Genomic DNA, 7,776 nt, shown 5'->3' with positions numbered 1-7,776 from the left:
GGCTCCTCAAAGGTGTAGGGAGAGCGGGGGGCACAGAAGAAAAGGGTAAAGCCTATGTGACAGGAGTGCCGTGATGAGGCCACCTGGTACCTCTTTACTTTAAAGGCATGAGGTGTGTTTCTGGAACACACCTTTGCAAGGACCTCTGTGCCATGTTCTTTCTTGCCATTTGGTGGATTCTCTCCCTACCCTGGTCCCCATCTGCATCTACAATATCTGCTGTGGTCTGAATGTGTCCCCCCACCATTTAAATGTTGAAATCCTGCCCACCAATATGATGGTCTTAGGAGGTGAGTCCTTAGGGAGGTGATTAGGTCATGAGGGTGGAGCCCTCATGAATGGGATTAGTGTCCTGATAAAAGAGACCCCAGAGAGATTCCTTGCCCCTTCTGTCATGTGAGAACACAGCAAGAAGACAGCTGACTGTGAACAAGGAAGCAGGTTTGCATCAGAAACTGAATCTGCCGTCGCCTTGATCTTGGACTTCCCAGCCTCCAGAACCGTGAGAGATAAATTTCTTCTGTTTATAGGCCACTGGTCTATGATATTTGTAACATGGACTAAGGCAGCCTCTTTTTGCTGATTTCCTCATCGCTGAAGACACTCCTCTTGGAAGGAGGAACTTCAAGGTGTTTCAAGCAGGCTGTGTTCCCTGGATCCTCTTGCTTTATGGGGATGTGTCCATCCTTGCACTCCTACTCACTGCTCATGAGCTTATGTATCCTCTGACTCGGGTTCTCCCCAACCCTCTCTCACCATCTACATCCTGGTGGCCCCACCAAGATGGTCCCATGAGTTTCTATAGCTGGAGGGAGACCTCAGGCACCCCTTCCCTGGGAGCTCCCCATCCAGCTCAGTACTTTTCCTGGAGACCTCTCAGCTGGCTTGTGGGAGGCCCCTGCCTCCCTCTTCTAGTCCTGTGAATTCCCTGCCAGTAATTCTCCTTTCAGTCTTCTTGTTCTAGGCTGGGGGTGTCCAGCTAGATTGGTTCTGCTCTAGTTCACTGTGTTACTGGATCTGCTCTCATTTATTAAAATGTTAGTTTATTAAATCTCAGCTGTCTGTAGAAGTAGAGGTCCTTGTCACTAGCCTCAGCTTGGGGACTTCAGCCCAAACTCTGAGACAGCAGGAAGAGTACCATCACGTCCTGCGTGAAGGATGTACTTACACATAGGTTATTATACTTTTGGTTGTTGATCTTTTTCTTAAACTTACTTCATTTATGATAATCCCCTGCAAGCTTTGAGACTGTAACCCCGGCTCTATATTTCTCCTTATTTTTTAAAAGATTGTTTGATCTTTTTTTTTTATTGGAGTATAGTTGCTGTACAATGTTAGATAAGTTACAGGTATACAATGTAGTGATTGACAATTTTTAAAGGTTATACTCCACTTATAGTTATTATAAAAGATAAAAAAGATTGATCTTACTCTGACAGAAGTGAATTAGTCTCCCATTGCTTTGCGTTTTATTAATTTTGCTGCATGTTTGGCTTTTTGCAGGAAAAGTTATCTGAAACTTGGAAACAGGAAAAAGAGAGAACACTGAAAGTGTTCTTTCAGTGCAATGCTAGGCCTGACTCTATTTACTAGGTATTTCACAAGCCCTTGGGGCAGAGGTTAAGTTAACTTGCAGATGGTCGTCAGGTAGAGATGAAAATCATTTCTGTCCCGCGGAATAGATAACCCCAAAGGCTTATGGCCCTGTTGGACATTAACCAGTTTTGTATTTAACCCGTAATTAAACCATATGTACATATCTAGCTTCTCAGTTGATCTTTTGATAGGTTTCTTTGTTTGGTTTTTTAACAACAGAAATTTATTTCTCAAGAGTTTTGGAGTCTGGAAGTCTGAGACCAGGGTTCCCACATGATTAGGTTCTGATGAGGACCCTCTTACTGATTTGCGGACAGACGTCTTCTCTCTGTATCCTCACATGGCAGAGAGCAGAGAGGGAAGCAGGTTCGCTCCTGTCTCTCTCTCTCGTTTTAAACATTAATTAATTAATTAATTAATTAAATTTTGGCTGCATCGGGTCTTAGTTGCAGCATGTGGGAATTGGTAGCATCTTTAGGATTCTCTGTGTATAGTATCATGTCATCTGCAAACAGTGACAGCTTTACTTCTTCTTTCCCGATTTGCATTCCTTTTATTTTTTTTTTTCCCTGATTGCTGTGGCTAAAACTTCCAAAACTATGTTGAATAAGAGTGGTGAGAGTGGGCAACCTTGTCTTGTTCCTGATCTTAGTGGAAATGCTTTCAGTTTTTCACCATTGAGGACGATGTTGGCTGTGGGTTTGTCATATATGGCCTTTATTATGTTGAGGAAAGTTCCCTCTATGCCTACTTTCTGAAGGGTTTTTATCATAAATGGGTGCTGAATTTTGTCGAAAGCTTTCTGTGCCTCTATTGAGATGATCACATGGTTTTTATCTTTCAGTTTGTTAATATGGTCTATCACGTTGATTGATTTGCGTATATTGAAGAATCCTTGCATTCCTGGAATAAACCCCACTTGATCATAGTGTATGATCCTTTTAATGTGCTGTTGGATTCTGTTTGCTAGTATTTTGTTGAGGAATTTTGCATCTATGTTCATCAGTGATATTGGCTTATGGTTTTTTTGTGGTACATGGGCTTCTCTCTAGTTGTGGCATGCAGGCTCCAGAGCACATGGGCTCTCTAGTTGTGGTGTGCGGGCTCAGTAGTTGCAGTGCATGGGCTTAGGTGTCCCTGCGTCCCCTGCATTGGAAGGCAGATTCTTAACCACTGGACCACCAGGGAAGGCCCTTGATAGGTTTTAACATCTTTCTGTTTACCTCATTAATTAGTTAAAATCTTTGACATGTGTTCTTTTTTTTAAGGTTATATTCCATTTATAGTTATTATGTAATGTTAGCTATATTCCCTGTGTTGTACAAAACATTCTTGTAGCTTACTTATTTTATACATAGTAGTTTGTACCTCTTAATCCCCTACCCATGTTTTGCCTCTCCCCAGTGGTAACCACTAGCTTGTTCTCTATATCTGTGAGTCTGTTTCTTTTTTGTTATATTCACTAGTTTGTTTTATTTTTTAGACTCTGCATATAAGTGATATCATACAGTATTTGTCTTTCTTTGTCTGACTTATTTCACTTAGCATAATGCCCTCCAAGTCCATCCATGTTGTTGTAAGTGGCAAAATTTCATTCTTTTCTATGGCTGAGTAGTATTCCATTGTATATATGTGCCACATCTTCTTTATCCATTCATCTGTTAATGGACACTTAGGTTGTTTCCATATCTTGGCTTTGTAAATAGTTCTACTATGAACATTGGGGTGCATGTATCTTTTCAAATTAGTGTTTTCCATTTTTCTGGATATATAGCCCAAAGTGGAATTGCTGGATCATATGGTAGTTTTTAGCTTTTTGAGTAAACTCCATACTCTTCTCCCAAGTGGCTGCACCAACTTACATTCCCACCAGTAGTGCATGAGGCTTCCCTTTTCTCCACAATTGCCAGCATTTGTTATCTCTTGTCTTTTTGATGATTGCCATTCTAATATGTGTGAGGTGATATATCACTGTGGTTTTGATATGCATTTACCTGACAATTAGTGATGTTGAATACATTTTCATATACATGTTGGCCACTTATATATTTTCTTTGGAAAAATGTCTAGGTCCTTTACCCATTTTCCAGTTGGATTATTTTTTTGGCGGGGGGGTTGTTTTTGCTGTTGAGTAGTATGAATTCTTTATATGTTTTGGATATTAACACCTCATCAGATACATTGTTTGCAAAGATTTTTCCCATTCTGTAGGTTGTCTTTTCATTTTGATAATCATTTATTTTGTTGTGCAAAAGTTTTTTTTTTTGAATAGTCCCACTTGTTTATTTCTATTTTGTTGCTGGTATTGATACTTTAGGTGTGATTTCCAGAAAATCATTGCCAAGACCCATGTCAAGGAGATTTTTCTTATATTTTCTCCTAGGAGTTTTATGGTTTCTGGTCTTGCATTTAAGTCTTTAATCCAGTTTGAGTTAATTTTTGTGAGGTGTAAGGTAGGGGTCTAGTTTTATTCTTTTACATGTGAATGTCCAATTTTCCTAGCACCATTTATTGAAGAGACTGTCTTTTCTCCATTGAGTATTCTTGGCACACTTGCCAAATATTAGATGATTGGATAAGTATGGGTTTATTTTTGGATTCTTGATGCTGTTCCATTTGTCTATGTGTCTGTTTTTATGCCAGTACCATACTGTTTTGGTTTACTGTTTTGTTTACAACTTTATAATATAGCTTGAAATCAGGATGCCTCCCACTTTGTTGTTCTTTTTCAGGATTGTTTTGGCTATTTTTTTTTGTGGGTCCATATAAATTTTAGGATTTCTTCCTATTTCTGTAAAAAAATGCCCTTGGAATCTTGATAAGGATTGCATTGAATCTATAGATAGCTTTGAGTAGTATGGATATTTTAGCAATATTAATTCTTCCGATCCATGAACACAAGATACCTTTCCATTTATTTATGTCTTCTTTGATTTCTTTCATCAATGTCTTGTAGTTTTCATTGTAGAGATCTTTCACTTCCTTGGTTAAATTTATTCCTATGTACTTTATTGTTTTTAATGCTATTATAAATGGGATGGATTTCTTTTTTTTTTTCAGATAATTCATTGTTAGTGTACAGAAATGCTGATTTTTGTATGTTATTTTGTATCCTGCAACTTTACTGAATTCATTGATTAGATCTAATAGTGTTTTGAAGTCTTTATGATTTTCTATATATTCAATTATGTCATCTGCAAATAGAGACAATTTTACTTCTTCCCTTCTAATTCTGATGCTTTTTATTTCTTTTTCTTGCCTGATTGCTCTGATGGGGAATTCTAGTGCCATGTTGCATAGGAGTGGTAAGAGTGGGCACCCTTGTCTTGTGCCTGATCTTAGAGAAAAAGCATTCAATCTTTCACCATTGAATATAATGTTAGTTGTGGGCTTGTTATATATGGCCTTTATTACGTTGAGGTATGTTCCTTCTATACCTATTTTATTAAGAGGGTTTTTTTTTATCATGAATGTATGATGAATTTTGTCAAATGCTTTTTCTGTACCTATAGAGATGATCATATGCTTTTTTTTTCTTTCATTCTGTAACTGTGATGTATCCCATTGACTGATTTGCATATGTTGACTTATCCTTGCATCCCAGGGATAAATCCCGGTTGACCATGGTGAATGTTCCTTTTAATGTGAATTTGGTTTGCTAGTATTTTATTGAGAATTTTTTACATCTGTATTCATCAGGGATATTGACCTGTAGTTTTTTTTCTGGTAGTGTCCTTTTCCGGCTTTGATATCAGGGTAATGATGGCTTGTGAAGTGAGTTTGGGAGTGTCCTCTCCTCTACGATTTTTGGAAGACTTTTAGAAAGATTGGAGTTAATTCTCCTTTGATGTTTGGTAAAATTCACCAATGAGGCCATTTGGTCCTGGGCTTTTCATCATTGAGTGATACTTGATTACTGACTCAATCTCCTTATTAGTAATTGGTCTGTTCAGATTTTCAGTTTCTTCTTGATTCAGTCTTGGTCGGTTGATTGTAAGAATTTTTTCATTTCTTCTAGGTTGTTCAGTTTGTTGGCATGTAGTTGTTCATAGTGGCCTCTTATGATCCTTTGTATTTCTGTGATATCAGTTGTAATGTCTCCTTTTTCATTTATAAGTTTGTTGATTTGGGCCCTCTCTTTTCCTTGGTTAGTCTAGCTAAAGGTTTGTCAATTTTATCTTTTCAAAGAACGAACTCCTAGTTTTATTAATCTTTTCTATTGTCTTCCTGTTCTCTATTTCATGTATTTCTGCTCTGATCTTTATTATTTCCTTCCTTCTGCCAACTTTAGGCTCAGTTTGTTCTTTTATTTTGGTCATGCTGTGTGCTTGTGGGATCTTAGTTCCCCAACCAGGGATTTGACCCGGGTCCCAGCAGTGAAAGTGCCGAGTCCTACCCACTGGACTGCCAAGGAAATCCTTCTTTTTCTTTTTTTTTTCTAGTTTTTTGAGACATAGAGTTAGATTGTTAATTTGAGATCTTTCTTGTTTCTTAATGTAGGTGTTTATAGCTTTGACCTTCCCTCTTAGAACTGATTTTGCTGCACCTGTAAGTCTTGGTATGTTGTGTTTCCATTTTTGTTTTTTTCAAAATACTTTTTAATTTCCCCTTTAATTTCCTCTTTGATCCATTGGTTGCTCAGAAGAGTGTTGTTTAATTTCCATTATTCATATATTTTCCAGTTTTCCTCCTATTATTAATGTCTAGTTTCATACCATCATGGTCAAAGAAGACACTTGGTATGATTTCAGTCTTCCTGAACTTGCTGAGGGTTGTTTTGTGGCCTAACATTTGGTCTATCCTGGAAAATGTTCTGTGTGCACTGGAGAAATATGTATATTCTGCTGTTATCAGGTACAATGTTCTGTATATGTTATGTCCATTTGGTCTATAGTGTTATTCAAATCTGCTGTTTCCTTATTGACTATGTCTGGATGATCTATCCATTGTTGAAAGTGGGGTATTAAAGTCCCCAATTATTATTGTGTTGCTGTTTATTTCTCCTTTTAGCCCTGTTAGGTTTTGCTTTATACATTTAGGTAGTTTGATGTTGGGTGCATAAATATTTACAATTTTATATCTCCTTGATGGATTGACCCCCTTATCATTATATAATGACTTTCTTTGTCTCTTTTTACCATTTTTAGTTTAAAGTCTATTTTGTCTAAGTATAGCTACCCCTGCTTTTTTTGGTTAGCATTTGCTTGAAATATCTTTTTCCATATCCCTTTACTCTCAGTCTGTGTATGTCTTTAAGGCTAAAGTGAGTCTCTTGTGGGTATCATATTGTTGGATATTTTAAAAAAAAAATTTTATTTATTTATTTATTTTTGGCTGCTTTGGTTCTTCGTTGCTGTGCACAGCTTTCTCTAGTTGCAGTGGGGGCTACACTTCCTTGCAGTGCATGGGCTTCTCATTGCGGTGGCTTTTCTTGTTGTGGAGCATGGGCTCTAGGCACGTGGGCTTCAGTAGTTGTGGCATGTGGGCTCAGTAGTTGTGGCATGTGGGCTCAGTAGTTGTGGCTCGTGGGCTTAGTTGCTCCGTGGCATGTGGGATCTTCCCAGACCAGGGCTTGAACCTTTGTCCCTGCACTGGCAGGCGGATTCTTAATCACTGCACCACCAGGGAAGCCGCCCCCCCTCTTTTTTTAATCCGTTCATCCATTCTATGTCTTTTGATTGGAGAATTTAATCCATTTACATTTAAAATAATTATTGGTAAGTAAGGACTTATTATTGCCATTTTGTTAACTGCTTTCTGGCTGTTCTGTAGATCCATTGTTCCTTGTTTCTTATTCTTCTGTCTTTCTTTGTGTTTTGAGGTCTTTTAGTATCAGTATGTTTTGACTTCTTTATCATGTTCTTTTGTGTAATTACTATGGGTTTTTCCCCTGTGATTACCGTGGGACTTACATAAAATATCTTAATATTATAACACCATATTTTAAACTGATAGAAACTTAACTTCAATAGTATTCCTAACTTCATGCCTCACAATTTAGGTTATTGATGTTACAGTTTACAAATTTTTTATATTGTGTAACCAATAACAGATTATTGTAGTTATGGTTATTTTTTTACTACATTTGTTTTTTAACTTTTTTTTTTTTTGCGGTACGTGGGCCTCTCACTGTCGTGGCCTCTCTCATTGCGGAGCACAGGCTCCGGACGCGCAGGCTCA

Source organism: Neophocaena asiaeorientalis, unplaced genomic scaffold, assembly GCF_003031525.2.
Source record: "Neophocaena asiaeorientalis asiaeorientalis breed wild unplaced genomic scaffold, Neophocaena_asiaeorientalis_V1.1 scaffold523, whole genome shotgun sequence".
Taxonomy (NCBI): domain Eukaryota; kingdom Metazoa; phylum Chordata; class Mammalia; order Artiodactyla; family Phocoenidae; genus Neophocaena; species Neophocaena asiaeorientalis.
The sequence above is the reverse complement of the archived record's forward strand: the minus strand, read 5'-3'. Positions refer to the sequence as shown.